Below are 17,615 nucleotides of genomic sequence, written 5' to 3' on the forward strand. Positions count from 1 at the left end.
AACACAGCCCGCATACCAAGGCCGCACATCAATAAAACATGGCTTTTATAAAATATGCATAAATACACACTCTATTGAATGCTGGGTATTGACACTGAACGAGGACCGGTGGTTAACAGCAGATGACTGGTCTCATTGTTTATAATAGGAGGCCAATTCATTTGAACAGGAGCAAAGCCATTTATCAATTATTCAGACTCACTGTATTCTGCATCTGTCCTGAACTGGCAAAGGTAAATACTAACTCTCCTCTGTTCCTATTCACACACACGGTGTGACAAATTCACATCAGTCACACACAATGCCATCCCCATTGCCATTGTTGAGGCATCGGCAGATCAAACGCTCCACGGAGCATTGCTCCAAATACAAGCAACATCTCTGGCCGCTCTGCTCTATTCTGCTTCTCCAGGAGGACAACAGGCGGGCTGTTAGCACAAAGGTAATCGCGCTGTAATTCTTGTATCAGCACCCCAACATGCCACAGTATAGTGTTAATAGCAGGATTAGTGCTCTGGTTTTGTGGCGCTGAAGCCTTTATGAAACAGCATTGGTTGGGTTTACAGCCGGTGCAACATCTCAAAAAAAAAAAAAAAAAAAATGCCTTCAGGACATCTGAATGCCTTGAGGCTGATGTTGTAGGAGGAGCGGAGGTAAAATGTTAAAACACTATGCTATTTCACGTTTCAGATCTTCATGTAATCCCCAACACAGTGCGCATACTGGCTTATTGGGTCACAGATGAAAAAACATGAAGAGGAGTACCAAGTATTTCCAGTTGTTTTAGGAACGGCAGATGAACTATACAACACCCTTTCCACTGAGAGCTGCATGTAAAATCATTCACCCCCTCCCTGCTTTTTTTTTTTTTTTTTTTTTTTTACACGGCTGATACTAGAATTATGTTTCCAAAACACCATGTGCTCCTGCTGAAAATCAGCTGACAAGAAGCATATTTTTTTTGCTGTATTTGGTTCAATATTGTTCAATTCACCCATTTATATCATCGCCCTTGCACATTTCACTAATCCATAACCCACATTTAGAGTTACCAAATCATTTTCGGAGCTTTTCCCAGCGCCTCTGGGGGGTTGTACATACTGGGAGAGGAGAGGAGAGGAGAGGAGAGGAGAGGAGAGGAGAGGAGAGGAGAGGAGAGGAGAGGAGAGGAAGGATGAGGGGCAGCCACAGAGTAACTGGGTGTTGGCAGTGGATATGGTTTGTGGGGCCTCTAGCTTCTCTCCAACCTTGTTAGAGAAATAATGTGCAGCAACACTTCATCTAATGGCAAATCCACTTCTGAGCCGCGGTGTTCTGTTCCCGGTCAGAATTACAAACATCAGATTGATCTTTTTGCACATGAATAATAGTAACCACTCCACCTCCTGGTAGCCTTGAGTCCCTGAACACACCCTAAGCCGGTGTGTGTGTGTGGGAAACAGTGTGAGGAGGAGGAGGAGGGGGGCTCCAATGAAAGTCTGAGCAAAAAGAGTAACTCACTTGAGAACAATAGAATCTGAATGAAAAATGACTAATTAATTCCCACCTATATGATTCAGGTTAGTAGTAGGTCAGTAGATCCTTAAATGAATCCATCCTTTAAATTGCTATTTTAACTCGAAATGTTCTGTCATGGGGAAATAGATGACAAATAAACACCCCTGTCAATCACTACAATTACAAAGCAAGCACCTCGGCGTGACGAGACGTGTAAATGAGGTCATATTATTGCTCCAAATGTTCATTTTACTTTAGATTTGTGGCATTAGTCTTACAACATCTCCAGAAGGCTGAAGGGAAAAAACACTGATTAGTCAGAGGAGCAGGAGAACAGTGATTCAGTCCTGCAAGTTCCCACAAACACATTTCGCATTTGCTGTCCATGTACCTGCTACCCGGAGTGATCGTTTCGCTCGTGTTTAGATTCGACGTGATCCAAAATGGGTCCTCGGAGACTAACACTTCTTTATTCCAAATGGGTAAACAGTATAGGAGGGATTACGCACGAAATTGCGATGTGTTTATATCAGCGGACGGTTTCTTTCTTGTAGGGAACAATCGCATGCCAATTTTTAAAAATGAACACTGATATAATTTTTTTGGTTTAGAAGTCCAACGATCGCTTTATAAATACACAAAAGCATAGTAAGTTGGCGAAGTAACGTTGTGCACTTGTCGCCCGGCAGCTCGGCTGGTCAGAAAACAAGCCTCCGTGGCTGGAGAAAGGCTGGTACGGACTGTAAGCGCATAAAGTTTGACATAAACGAAGAAATCTTACCTTCAGCTCATGAATGGCTATGCCTCGGAATGGTTATGCAGTTGTGCCTTTTAGTAATCCATGAGATACGTCTCTGAAAGCAGTTCAGATGGTGCCCGTTTACAAAATAACAACACGAGCGCTACTTTTCTCATGCGCTTCTTTTTGTTACATGCCGCGCTCAAATCACACCTCTTCAGATCGGAATATCCATCGGAAATCCACACTGGGGAAAGAGCGAGAGACAAGGGGAGAAAACGACGTTTTTGGTTTTTTTTTTTTTTGTTTTTTTTTGCCCCTTAAACTCCTCTCGGGTAAACTGAACGGACCGAACCAACCGGGCGTCCCAGTACTAGCGACGGAGCTGAGCGCAGTCCCTTCCACAAAAGCCGACGGTCATCCTATTTGGAGATGAAGCTTCTTACCAGACTGGAGCGGAGCGCTGCGAGCCCAGCTGTCACCCGCCCGCTACACATACACACACACACACACGCTCCCTCACACATACACAGGGAGGAGCCACGGCTAGGGAACGGGAGCTATTGTGTCAATGGGTGCCAGTTATGGACAACTGTATTTCTATTTTTACGCAGCGGCATTTCATAAGAATGCGAGTTAGAGCGGGCGAAAGCTTCAGCTCTATTAATAGTGTCGACGCAGAAAGAAAGGGAATTATGTTAAAGGGCATTTTAATAAATTAACTAATATTTTGTAAGACGTGCGTTAATCGAAGTGTCACTGATGATTTTGAAGGCACAGTGGAGACGCCGGACCTTTTTCGGTATCAATATGTGCCGATGCGAATCGGAATGTGATCAGGTTCAGAGCTTCTCTTGTCTGCTGTCCACGGTCTCAGGACCGCCCTTCCCTCCCCGGTGGTCCCTCTTGGCCCCGGAGTGGCACGCACATGCTTTACCAAATGAGCCGCGACTTCACAGCACTTGGCCCTCATCTCATCACCGCGGGCCATCAGGTAAACTCTGAAAACGCTGCAGCGAAGTTCAAAAAGTTGTTGCTCGGATTTATGCTACATTTACAATCTGATGTCTGCTCCGCACACTCTGTCTCCCTTACACAAACACACACAGCCAAGCCAAAATCAACATCAATTTGTCAGATTGGAAAATGCACGGTTGCCACAAGGCACAAACATAACTACTTGCACATGCTCCCAGACACACAACCACACAGTATATCACGGTGCGCACACACCAAGTATAGACATGTAGATCGTATATGTGTAGATCTAAGCTAATGTGGACTTATCATTATGTAATAATAAGCCACCTGTGAAAGCAGCAGCCTATGTGTAATAGTGCTCTTGGGTAGATGCCTGTCAGGTGCCTAGCTGTCTTATTACTGTAACAGCTCAGTACACTTCTGCCTCCACAGGCTCAGTGCCAAAAATGCCAAACGCTGTACAGTGGTCCTTTAATGTAAGCTAATGCGCCCCTGCCTGCCAAATTTTGCCTCATCTGTTATCATTTAATTTGCTTCAAACACAAAACTCATTTACCTTCGTACAGTTAAAACAACCATACAGGCCTCCATGCAGACAATGAAGAAAACATAATTACCCTGTTGTTGCTTTGTCATTTAGTCAAATTTTAAAAAAGACCTTATTATAAAAACAGGCCGGAATTGAAATGTGGGATATATGCAAATGAAAACACCTCTTTGGCAATTAATTAACCGCCTGGAATGCATCCCCACACAAAGCAGGCATGTCACCTTATAGTATGACGTGCAGCAGGCTTTGCTCGAGCTGATTAACATTATGTGTGAGAAACGTGTTTGAGTGCAAGTCTCTGCTTTAAGCTGTTGACACATGCAGGTGAATCATTACGGAGACCGCACGCAAAGGGAAAGGAGAAAAGCATTTTGAAATGTTAACATCAATCGTCGCCACGAATCCTTGCGAGCCTCCAACCAAATCAAACCACGTTATAACTCCTCTGTGCCGCACACGCTCCATCTTTACATTCTTTAATCTCTCCCTCCATCTCACTCGTTCTCGCTCACACTCTCACGCACACTTTGAAGTGGAAGTGTTGCAAAGTGTGGGAGGCAGGCAGGATATTAATCGAGCTCAATAATGTCAAGATACACACCAGTTAGTTTGAACTCTGGAAATATGCTCGTGTCAGAGCTTATCTCGCTTATCTTGCTGAAGTTGTCCAAGGCGCATTGGTACTGTGTGTGTGTGTGTGTGTTTGTGTGGAAAAGAGGTAGTTTAAATAGAGCAACCATCACACCTCAGGCTGGGACAGACAGCCGGCACGCAGCAGAAATTCTTCAGGGACTCTGGCTCATCTCAAACCCAGGCCTTTTTTTTTTTTATTATTATCATTATTTTCTTATGTCTTCTGACTAAACGAATTTTACTCACCGCATCTTCTCTCCAACCCCTGCAACTAGATCTGTAATATTACTTTTCCACTCTCACAGATGTCTTCTTCTCACTTCACTGGTTTCCACTATGGCTAATTGCTGGTATGAGAAGCTCTTTAGTGGACTGTGCCCAGTTCTTCCAGTGTGTGGCATTAAAATTTTGTTTTACAACACGATGCAGCAAGTTTCCTGTGCCTTCACCTCCAATCTCCTCTTTTCCCTCTGCTAATGAAAATCAGTCAAAAGTACACACACATAAATCTAAAGAAGAGAAGTTACAAGTGAAAGTGTAACTTTAAATATCCTGCAATTTTCTGTAATATATATAAAAAATGAGAAATGCTAGTCCTGCAAGAAAACCGTGGTTGTGACATTAAGACTTTAACATCGTTGCATCAATGTCAAAACAACATTTTTACTTTTGCTGTTAGACATTGAACTAGATTTCACTGCGTTATTGGATTCAGCAGTTTTGTTTGCTTTTTGTCATATAACTCTACAAACTCTTCCTTTATATCAAATGTGCTTAAGGGGAAATATCTCTGGTGGAACTGCACACAACTCATAAACAATTGAAATGCCACAAGAGGCACCAACTAAACTGTGCTTTTTTATAGAAGATATCACAAGCCCAAAATGCTGGGCAGCCCCAGTTTTGAGTTTCACAGGGTGGTGGGTTTTTTTTACGAGTATATTCCCAATCGGTGAAATAACTACATCTGTCAGATAAACGCAGTGGAGAAATAAGGCCACCTTTTTTCCTTTCCATAAAATGCAAAGCAGCATAAATTTACTCAAATACTTGATAAATGTGATAATTACTACTCTTTATGAGCTCCAATATGAATATATAGCATGCAGTTAAGGCATTTATGATGTGTCCTCAAGGATTAATTTTTAAACATGTGCACTTTCTGCAACAGTCAGTCTACATGTCTGAAAAAATGTTTGTTAGAACAAGCTGACTACATACCCATACCGTGTCTTTGGGCCATGTCGAGGTTTTGGAGCTTGCTGGAGTTTTGCTGTGCCTTTATATAACAGGGAGGTGTACTGCAGGTGATACGATGTCTCCTCGAAGTCTGCTGAGCTGTGTGTTTTACAGCTGGGCCCCCGGAGGAGCATCATTTGTTAAAACTACCATTGCCTCTGTTGCCCGAGCTCTAATGGCCAAGGCTCACCTGTGGATCATAGAGACAGCCGAGAAAAAAAAAAAAAAAAACAACAACCGAAAACAGACCCTATTTACAGTTGTAACCGCCACTGAACTGTTGCCAGCCAATCATTGAAGGTGTCTGCTACCTCTCCTCTTGGCACTTTAATGGGCACTGCAGCCTGTTTATTTTCCCCAGTGGTTGTAAAGTGGAAAAACAGAAGATGTGTAGGTACATTTCCAATTTGTGGCTAAACTGGCAATGCTGATAACTGAACTGATCCATTTGTGACTTTCGGAGGATATCTATCACACTGAATTTGATGGAGTTGGGTTTCGGAAACACGGAAGTTCACAGTACTGTTTAATGAGTGCGTAACCAAGGTACTCTATGTAGATAAAGGTTGATTGTTTAGTTTGGTGCATCTCATATATTTTTATAGAAGAAAAGTTTTAATACTGAATAATTTTTTATGTGCATTTCTACAAGAACAAAGTAAATTATTCCTAAATATTATGACTGATTGCACCAGGACAATGGACTGTTTGATGATTTTGGAAAACCGAATTTAATATATTGCAGAATACACAGAAACTGTATTCATGTACATGTTCAGTATAGATAGAAATAGTATATCTATATTTAAATAATTATAATCTGGATTAATTTTTCCAACAGAACAAAGCATGTAACAGCTTAAAGCATTATTGTTTAATTCTGGTATTTAGTTCTGTGTCAGTATTATTTTTAGCTGTGACTGAAAAAGTGTGTAAGATTAAAGGGTTTAAAGAAAAATTGAAACCAAAGCGCCCTATGCGATTGCAGCCCACTGCATAATACACATAAAATGAAAGTGTAGATTGTAGGCATCACTAAACGCTCGCCCATGCGTATAACCACAATGTAGAATCAGAATAAGGCATTGTTTGAAATGTCTGTACAAACTGCTTACACCACAGGATAAAGTGCACTCCAGTTTGTTCCACTGTTTCGACATTTTGATCAATGGCGTGCACAGGTTACCCACCGCTGTAATTTAGCACTTAGCCTTGATAGAGGGAAATTGTGCAGCCGTTGTCACTGTACTCTTTCACTCCAAAAGCCTTGAGTCTGTTTCTGGCCGAGGTTCATCAAACAATATTAATCTAAGGGGAGGTCTAGCTGTAAGTGTACAGCAAGTAGGTTTTAAGGGCGTATGTTACAGCTGTTGCTGCAGTCAAAACAGATTTAATTTTCTGCATTAAATTGTAATAAAATTGCTTTTAATAGCTACAGAAGATGATCACTGATATGTATGTACAGGTTTTGTTTAAATAAACCTAAACTGTCTGCAATTCTTTGTTGATATTAGTTATCTGGTAATCGTTTGGTTTGTATCTTACTCGACTAATACATTTTTCTATAGAAGCATCCTCAGGTGTGACATCTGGGGTTCCACAGGGCTCCATCCTGGGGCCATCTTTCTATGCTTACACTGGGTCAAATTATAGGTAAACATAACATTCATTACCATTGTTCCACTAAAGCTCAGTAGTAACGATACGTCCCCCATATAATTTCACATCAACAAATCACAACCAAAAATCACTGTAATTTAATAGTATTGTAGCATCAAGGTGAGACCTTTTCTGTCATTTTCAGACATCGAGAAGGTACTTCCCACTCAACACTCATCACCTTCAGACTTGACTACTGTAATGCACTTTACTCCAGAATGAGCAAGGGAAATCTTGACAGGCTTCAGTTAATTCAAAAACTCACTGGTTGGCTCTTAACTCATTTCGGTACAAGTCAGCATATTACTTGGATTCCTCTTGGGCTTCACTGGTTAACTGTGAGTTTTAGAATTGATTTGAAGATTTTATTGCTGCTCTTAAAACCTTGCACCGCCACGGCTAAAGTACTTTCACGATATTTTAACTTTCTATGAGCCTGAATGCTGTTTAAGTTCCTCTGGCAAAAAAAAATAAATAAAAAATTGACTGTTATTCAATAGCTGCCGATAGGAAGTTATGCCGTTAGATTTTTTTCAGCAAAGCATCTTTCTGCTAAAACCTCTATTTATTGCAAGGCCTTCTCGTTGCTGGTGGACTATTTTATTGTGAACTGAAATTTTATTTTATTTTTTATACATTTGTGGTCTCAGTGTTTGCTTTTTGCACCACAGTTTAAAGTTGTTTTTTAAATTTTGCTCTGTGCACTTGCACTGTGTGTGCGTACAGTCGTTCCTACGTGTATTTCTGTGCTGCACATCTGATATGTTATCTTTTCCTTTGTGATGTAACTGTCAAATACCTAAAATGAAGAGCAAAAGTCAACAGATCTTGGATAATAGAATGTCAGTCTCTGCACAAAGGAAGGAAAATATAGATATATTTTAAAATGAGCAGGAGCTGATAGTGTCACCCCTGAGCAGCAGAATAATGATCATCAGATACCTGACAGTTATCTCTCAAAGATGTCACTCACACATGCACGCTTATCAATAAACAAACCGTGTCTACGTACAGTAACTTACAAAGTTTTCTTGGGGAAATTATACAACAGGAAGACAACAGTATTACAGGAAATAAGGAAGTGTCAGAGCATGGCATTTTCAGCACCATTCCACTGGTAAGTAACACTTTCACAGTATTTTAATTGGTCTCCAAGATAATGCTCTTTCCTGTTTTTATTTTTTATCTTTACTCTCTCAGCACTCAGAACCATTCAAGTGGGGATGCTGCTAGCAAGACCAACACTGATTCGTATTCAGAGATGACTGATTGTTGCCAAAATTTTATACAGACGCATAAATATGAGCTACTTAGCTAATAGCTTAGCTGTTTCTCACCTTTAAATATTATTAGCAAAAAGTGACAAGTGTGTTTGTGGTTGATTGGATGCATTTAGCAATTTAACAGGTTCATTTTTAAGACTTTTTAATCATCATTAATTACACCTGTAGGCGTAGTTTTATAGAGGTGCCATTATCTGTAAACTATGGTCTCGGCTGCTGTCAGGGAACAATATAATCATACAATGCAGTATAAATTGTGTTCTCTCTTTTCACTCCATTGTGCCATATCCATCCCCCCCATTTAGTATGTAGTCAATGGTAGCCAGAAACACAAAAACCTCATAAGAAAATATATGAGCCTCAGGTTAGGACATTTGTGTAAAGTGAGAACATTTTGGGCAGTCCTCACATCTTTACAAGGAAGTTTGAGGGTTAAGATGAAGGTTAGAAACTAGGTTATGGTTGGGATTAGGGTAAGAGTTAGTGTTAGCCAGTTAGTTTAGATGGTTAGGGTAAGGGTAGTGGGGCAGGGAAAGCATTATGTCAATGAATGTCCCCACAAAGATAGCCATACAAACTTTACAAGTGTGTTCTTGTACAGCTGTCTTTCCGAGGACCAGTTTTTAGTTTTACACCATCGGTGCGAGGACCTTTATGCATGTGAGGACACTTTGGCTGGTCCTCGATTCTTCACAGGGCTGTTTTGGGGTTAAGGTTCTTTAGCATTAGGGTAAGGGGCTAGGGAATGCATTATGTCAATGAATGTCCTCACAAAGATAGCCATACAAACACGTGTGAGTGTGTGTGACCTGTTATAGCAAAATGATGTAAAGCATGGCTGAGTAAAGTATAGTAAGAACCTACTGTACTACACACACACACACACAGAGAGCAGCCCTCTGAGCCTCGCCCCAGCCAGCTTCAGTTTCCTCTGTGCATCCAGGTTTGCATAAAAGCCATGAATAAGTCAGCATTTCTGCATGATAGGTCTGTAACTAGGAGTGACAGTTAGAGAGCATAGTCTTTAGAATCTCAGATGGGATTCTGTATGCGTGCTTCTGTGTGTAAATGGGTGGGTAAGGGGAGGCTGAGTGCCTGTGCATGTGCGCCTGTGTCCTCCCCACCCCCCCACTCTCCCTACCTCACAAATGGACGTCATGCTGATGATGAAGTCTGAATGAGAGAGGGAGGTTGTTGACGTCAGCTGCAAATGTGGCTGTAAGGTGAACAACCGCTGAGGTTAGGCCTTCAATTCACAATTCTTTATTTCTATGATAAAAAAGAGGTAACTATGAAGTTCAATTAATAGATATGAACTGAACTGTTTAACTGGATGTTATCACGTCACCTGATTAAGAAACAAGTGGTCACATTCTCAGTGGCAGCAGGAGTCGCCCCTCCTGAGCATGCAACTTTAATGAGTATATTTAACGTGTACGCATTCGGAAATATTATTCAGATTTCTCAATTTTCAAAAAGTGTGTTTTGCAAATTATTTCATAAGATTTTTTATTCTTAGTCAGAGTGAATGCAAAGTACAATATTTTAGCAAGTAGACTGTGCACCCTAAACCTGTTACAGTGCAGCCACAGATGTTTGCACTGCGCTGTCATTCATCATTTAAAAGTGGTGCTACTAGACGCATGTTTTTGGTTTGTATGCTAGTAATTCAAATGTGATGTTTGTTTGTTTTTTTTGTTTTTTTTTTTTTACATGTGCCAGCACTAATTTCTTGGCCCTGATACCCAAGGCATTGTTCTCACAACCAAACACAGCCCTGTCACGGCTCCAAACCAGGCAAACCGCGAAAAGAACAGGCCAAACAAGCCCACAGTTTACAAGTTCAACATTATCGTTGGACACGTATCTGCTCTCTGCCCACATGCCAATGCTTATCCATTCATCAGTGAGTGATAGGACAGCGTCCTCAGACAATAGTTTCACTTGTGTGAAAATGATAAAAAATAAGAACGTTCCTGTTGTAAACTCCCCAAACTAACTCTGGCTTGTTCATTCACATTCCTCGCTTACGGTTTCTGAAGATGCCCCGACCCGTTCATCGAGGTTGCCATAACAATTTGGCATTAATCGAAATCTTTCAGGTCCTTACACCCGTGCATGTTCAGTCAAAATGTTAAGACCTGTCTGTTCACTCAATAGTTTATATATCCCAGGATTTCACGTGCGCCACTGTTGTGAGACAATCAGTGTTATTTCCTTCATCTGTGAGAGCACATTAGGATTAATTGTTGATCTCTGTGCTGAATTGTTTCACACTTATGCCCATTTTTTATATTCCAGCACCAATCTCTGCAAGAGGCACAATTGACCTTTGTCTCCTTGCTCCGCCTACATGAGCAGACTAGATGTTTGTGTGCGCACAGTGTGTGCCGCGTCCCACCTGCAAACACATATCAGGTGTTGAGAAAAATTGATTTTATGAGGAAATGATGCCGCGGAGCACAGCATCACTTCGAACAACTACAATGGCATACAAAGAGGAAACAGATGTTCCTCTGACACCGCGTATTACTATTCCCAACTTCAACCCGGCCCGCTGATCCAGATGCAAATCCAGATTCAGACCCTACCCCAGTGTCTCTCCCTGAGATCCAGCTGTAACTTAACCTTGGGCATGGCACCTGATTTAATGACATGTACACACATCCCCTACTGAATAAGTCATCTGTCTCCTGCTTACACATCCACGGGGCTCATCTATTTTTCAATCTAGAGAGTTTCTGTATTTCCTCCCCAGTGCCACTTGGTCTGACACATCTCTGTGTGTGTGTGTCTATGTGTAAATGGTATGGTTTTTCAAGCTGAAATCCAAGTCACATTTTGCTATCATTCTGTGAAGTCTTGGGTTGGCTTCTATTGAATTGCGGTTGTATGTGGCTCATTGGACATAAGTGGCCGGGATCCATGTAACAGTAGGAGGCAAAAGAATTGGTTGAAATGGGACTTTGCCCTGAAAAGCCACAGGATTTCACATCTAGTGTAGCGCCTCCCCCCCGGTTAAAAGCTTGATAATTCTTCTCGTCGAAGGTGGCTGTCAAAACAGTCTGCACCGTATTCAGCGTCTCGTGACGTACTGCAGTTTGCGTTCCGTTTTTATCTGCACAGGTACAGAAAAAAAAAAAAACACGGTTAGATTTAAAATACTGCACACTTTTTCCACAGTGTCACAGGAGAATTAATGTCATTATGATCAAGCGTTCCTCCACAGACAACCTTAGCTTTGAACCGCTAAATGATTGATGGGTGAGATGAAAGTGAATGTAGGTCACCGTGGGTGAGGGTCGACAGAAGCGGCATAAATCAGACAGGGATAATAACCAGTTATCATGGGGGATAATGGCCCGGCCAGAGCGATCGCAGGTAAATTCAACAGCTATAACTCAACAATTTGCCACAGCCGCTAAATGCCGCATTGAACATTTTTTTCTATACGGACAGATAATTTGAGTTTAGCGACTTAAACGTGAGTTGATTCCTGTTATCTGATTTGATTCCAGGTCAATTATTATTTGATAAAGAGCAGTTACAGGTATCGAATCCGCACACATTGTGTTTTCTTAATTGGAAAAGGCAGTTCTTGTTGTCAAAAATAGCCCTTTTGTTGGACATACAGTATGTGAACGCAGTTTCTTGTCACAGGTAATAGAAATAATTCCCGTGGTAAATGATTTTCATCTACGGCGACGCCACATTGGATCTGATGTGTTATCAGACTATCAGACGCGGGCTGTTTGAGAGAGAGAGAGAGATGTGTTCAGGACGTCTGCTCTGTGATCTCTGTTTAAATCATGTAAAAATATTCTTGTCTCCTCATTAAGCGAATTCAGTCCACATTTCCACAGACGGGAGAAAGCAGCCAGACAAAGAGTGATGTCAAAGTTTCTGATGATAAAGAGATCCGAGCTCAAAGAAAGTCGAAACAAAAAAAAGTGCAGCTCAAATACACAGTGAGCGATTTACGTCTGAAATTAGGGAAAGGTCTGCCGTTAGTGTGCAACTTGGAAAACGTCCAAGTCCGATAAGTGAGACGCAGACCGGCAATTTCTCGTTTTGAGCAGAATGACTAAAGAGCATTTTCTGAAATATTAAAGTTTTAAAAGGGGATATTACATGAATGAAGAAGCTGCTAGCGTTAAAGCTAAAATGGCTAAAATACTTCACTTTAAATTTGCATGGCGCAGAATATAAAGACATCACATTATCACCCATGCTGCTCATTTTAGTCAATACCCATGCATTATTCTATTACAGTGCATTGTTGTGTATCATGAAATATTCATGATGACATAACATCTATATTGCATTACCGCTTGCCCCAGATTTCAGCTGCATTGTTGACACACATCAGGCTGTGCACGCAGCCAGTGCTCACTCCTCTCCTGCTAAAAAACTCACCAGCGATTCATCTCGGAAAGACTTTGGCTTGGTCTGCAGCCTGACTGTGAAAGAAGCACCGGCTGCATAAAAATCTCGGTTGCCATCTCGAGTTCAGCTGCAAGTGGGACCTCTAAGTTGCTTGTGTCTGGTGGGAGAAAATGACAGAAGGAAATTGAGGGTGATGCAGGGCCGTCAAAAGAACAAAAAGAAACAAGTGAAAAGGGAGAGAGCCAGGGGGGAACAGATGGGGAGGGTAAAAAGAACGAGGTGGAAATCATAAAAGGCAGAGGCAGATGAGAATAAACAGAGGGCGAGGGCCATAAAGAGATGTGGCTGGTGTCTGGAGTGAAGGGTGGGGGCACAGAGGAGAAAGTTCTGCTGTCAGCACGGAGAGGACGGCAGGTGATGGGAGGATAATGACAGAGGGAGGAGCGTGCTTGACCCCCCCTGACCTCTTCCTGGATCCGCCTGCTGGGAAGAGTCGAAGGAAGTGGGCGCAGCAGCAGCAAGCCCTAATACGATGGGATATCCTGCCGCCTGCCCGCTAACCCCTCTTCCTCTGATGGCAGTGTCTGTTCCCATCGTTTCACAGTCACCTCTGCGGGATGACTGTGCTCGAGAGCGACACAGCTCGCGTTGTGCGGGCTCGCGCACAGATGGGCGCGCGTGCGCCGGTGTGTACGCAGGCCCTCGCGCGTGCTGACAGCCAGAAAAACGCGCACGAGGACACCTCCAGTTGACTCAACATTCGCAGCCAAGGACGCTTTCACTCGGGTCACTTCATTACGCAGATCTGAAGGACGGCGTCGTGGAAATTGCGGAACGGAGGACGAAAAAGCCGGCGGATTACAAACGCAGAATGTCTGCCGGAGATGGCGCGCACAAAAACAATATTATCATGCAGAGCAGTGCAGCTGGTTCGGTTTACAGAGCACAAACAAGCCCATTATCCCTCTCAGTGCAGTTTTATACACATACACCCAAATGAAAGCTTATCATTTAAAGAGTGTTTAAGGGATATGCATAATTACTCTGAGATGGGACCATTTGTCATTTTGTGATTACTGAAGTCAAACGCTAAACGGCTAGTCTCTTCAAAACAGCGGTTGTTTTATTGGCCATTGTGCTTCATTGTGCTTACTTGTCCCTGTCTGAGAGGCCAAGTTCAGCGGCTTGTGGCGTTTTCTCCGGTGGAAAAAGCCGCGTTGCTTCAAACTCCCCCACCATCCTCCCCCACCCATGAAACATCAAAGCACGGCCACACTGAAACTTCAAGCCCATTTTGGCATTGCCCTCCTACCTCCAGATCCAGTAATTACAGCTCATACAAGACATCAACATTATTACTCGTCAAACCACTGTATAATAACACCACAAAGCACTTCAAAGAGACAACTCACATTTCAGGGGAAAAATAAAAACTCATGGATTATGCATTAGGAACGACTGAATCAACCTTCCAAAGCTGCTCCAAAGGGGCTCGGTTCGTATTATCTGGAGCGGGGCCTAAACCTGATCATTGAGATTTATTTCGCTGTAATTTGAAAATAAATGTTACACGATCGTTGAAGCTGAGCAGGCCGGTGGTTTTGGCCCGTATCGCCGCCATGCCGTATCTCGCATTCACAATGCGGTGCCTTTCTCGCATGTAACAATAAGATTATGCAGCAGCCGAGTGTGAATTTAGACTGCAAGGTTCAATTTCAACGCCTTGGTCATTAGGAGACCAGAGATTCTTTTTTTTTTTTCTTTTCTTTGTGTGTTTCAATACTGCCCTCTTGTGTCTTGTATTTAAAATGTAAGAAAAAAACCTAAACCATTATCTCTTTATATCTTCTTTCATGGAAATTAAACTTATTTACTGATTCTTGTACAATTTCCTTATTTTTCAAATGACAAAGACAGATGAAATGTATTGATCCCACACAAGGTAATGTATCACGGAAACAATGTAAAAGCACAAAGCATAGTAACCATGCACAACATTATGACCACCCTCCCAATAGGTCCCCCTTGTGCCTCCAAAGCAGCTGTGACTCATCAGAGAATGGACATGGGTCTTCTGAGAGTGTCCTGTGGTCTCTGGTAACAGGATGTCGGTAGTGGTGGGGCTCTGGGTCCTATTTTTTTGAGGGGAGGGGCCTATTTTGGCTTGTTCCAGTTCACCCCACAGATACTTGATCAGGTTGGGATTTGGGGAATTTGGAGGCCAGGCCAACACCTTGTGATGTTCCTCATCTTCTTCTTTTTTTTTGTTCCTAAACCATTTTAGTGCATATGTCTGTGTCATCCTGCATCCTACTGGGGATCAAGTGCTATGGGTTGGGGCGTGTCTGGTCTGGTCTAGGTGGGTTGTACATGTCTAAGTAACATCCACACAAAATGCCAGGTTCAGAAGCTTCCCAGCAGAACGTTGCATTGTCACAAGATGGTAAATGTTATTTACTTCCATAATGTTATGTCTGATCAGTGCAAATTATGCAAAATACAAGTAAAGCACATGATATAATCTGGGTGTATATTTAAGTTTTTTTTTTTTTTTACGACTGTCAGTCATTAGCACAGATAATAAATGTGAGTCAGTAAAATCATAATTGGAGGTTAGAGAAGTGTAGATTTTATACTGCACTTGGTCTGTTTTATACTGTTTTACTATTTTACGAGTAAGAATTTGCATTTGATTTGCATTTTGACCTCTGCACTTAACTCATTTGTATTGAGCCAGCTGCTTAGGGAGCAGTTTGGAGGTCAGGTGCCTTCAGCTGTGCATGAGGGAAGTGAAAACGCTGCTCATTCACTCCGGCTCACCCACACGGGACCCTAGAAAACATGTCCTGTGCACCGTTGATACATTTTAAAGACCTCTGCAGCCATTTAGCTTGCTGCCCTACCACTCAGCTCGGGCTGAGAGTACATGATCTCCCACCATGATGCTAAATGCTTTTGTTGTCATTTAGTCCAAGTCGTGGCACAGGGAGTTTCTAACTCACAAAACTAAATTAAATATTATTATTATTATTATTTCCAGTTTCAAGCATAAGAGAGAACTTTTTTGAGCTTTCGCTAAAAAGAGCGAGGCGTTCTCACATAAATTTAATAGCAGAGCGAACGGCAATATCTGTCATACACCGTGAACTAGAGTTTGTCTATAAAATAATTCTCTTTTATTTTCACTGCAACTGTTAAAAGCAAACGTCAAACCCACCAGTAGAATCTGACGTGGTGAAAGAAGACAGGATGACATTATTACACTGAGACAGATGGGGATTCTGTGCACGCGTGGGTGTAGATTAATATTAGATTGTGTGCAAAAAAATAAATTGTGGATTCATATCAGCCTTATATATGTATATAGCAGTATGTAAGCAAGGAGATATTTAGCACAGCTATACTCTGAAGCTAAATCTTTGATGATGCCGTGACCTACTTCCCGACTGGGAAGTCAACAAGTTTCATCCTCACTAAATGTCGCCAACCTTCCCTAATGTCACTTACATGTCGGCCATTTTAATTAGTCATGGAGAGTGTCTGTCCCATTTATCTCAACATGCTTTAATTGAGTTTGACGCCTCCAACCCCCATTCTCATTCACGTCCCTCGTTTAGCAGCGCTGTGCTCAGGCAGAAAATGTGTTGAAAATCAGTTCAGTTGGTGCACATGAAAATGAATGCATTCTAATACAGTCCTGCACTAAGTCTCAGCGTAGTTTAGAATAAATGACTCTCGATTTTCGACTGTGTTTTCTTTTTTTGAGCCTGTGGTTTGTAGTGCTACATGTTTTAGGCAAAATAACAGAATTTAACTCAATGCAGCATAACAGCACCGCACACTACACACTCCAAAATGATAGTGCAGTTGAATTACCATCTTTCTGAAACTGTTACAACATAAAAAAAAAACAGATTTTATTTCACATTATAGTAGAATAGCAGTAAAGTGTACTGTTATAGGAGAGTTTGTCTTCACAAGTGTACCCAATCGTTTGGCCAGTGAGTATACATTAAGTTTATCTTATCTACACCCATACGTCCATCAAGATCATGTACATGTTTAGATTGTGTCATGGCATTTCCCTCTCTGCCCACAGGTTCCTGGTTTTCGTGGTGATGACCTCACTGTTGTTCCCTACCCATGCAGTGATACAAGTTCATGTGCATGTTCAGACCTGTGCACAGACTCACAAATAGTTTAGGTCATACCTGATTAATTACTATTTTGGAAAATCAGCCTTATTTTTCTTGAGTTATTTTTCATATTTTTTATGTTCATCTAGTCCTGGCGTCCATTGTAATGGACATCAAAAAGTACGACTAAAAACACAAGTTGGCAAAAAATAAATTAATTTAAAAAATTGCTTTGATTTTATGGTATAGAGGAATTAAAATAAAACAAAAAAAAAATGTTTTGCCTAGCAGGAAAAAAGAAATGCTGGTCAAGTTCAATCAACTAGACAAGAAACTGAAATCCAGTGTATTGCGCAACAGCGACACTCTGTGGTTATTTCTGGTTAGTGCGAGACAATTCAAACTGCTTCTCACGTCTGGCAAGAGCACAAAAACATATTTAGATTTGATTTACAACTGATGAGCAGACATGTGTAATATATTTGAACAACACTAGCAGTTATGAGTTTGAA

At 41.7% G+C, this 17,615-nt stretch overlaps 1 protein-coding gene across 5 annotated transcripts in view; it reads right to left on the bottom strand.

The window, feature by feature from the left end:
* The window catches only part of sema6a (sema domain, transmembrane domain (TM), and cytoplasmic domain, (semaphorin) 6A), a 99,024-nt gene extending 96,276 nt beyond the window's left edge, over positions 1-2,748 (bottom strand). For 3 of the 5 annotated variants that reach the window (XM_047590906.1, XM_047590904.1, XM_047590901.1), the window contains exon 1: positions 2,279-2,747. The gene's annotated coding sequence lies outside the window, so the exon portion shown is untranslated. Of the gene's footprint in view, positions 1-2,278 lie in introns of all 5 variants that reach the window. The other 2 variants (XM_047590903.1, XM_047590902.1) reach the window with 1 other exon arrangement.
* Between the last annotated feature and the right edge of the window lie 14,867 nt (positions 2,749-17,615).

This window comes from Mugil cephalus, chromosome 8 (assembly GCF_022458985.1).
Source record: "Mugil cephalus isolate CIBA_MC_2020 chromosome 8, CIBA_Mcephalus_1.1, whole genome shotgun sequence".
Lineage (NCBI taxonomy): Eukaryota > Metazoa > Chordata > Actinopteri > Mugiliformes > Mugilidae > Mugil > Mugil cephalus.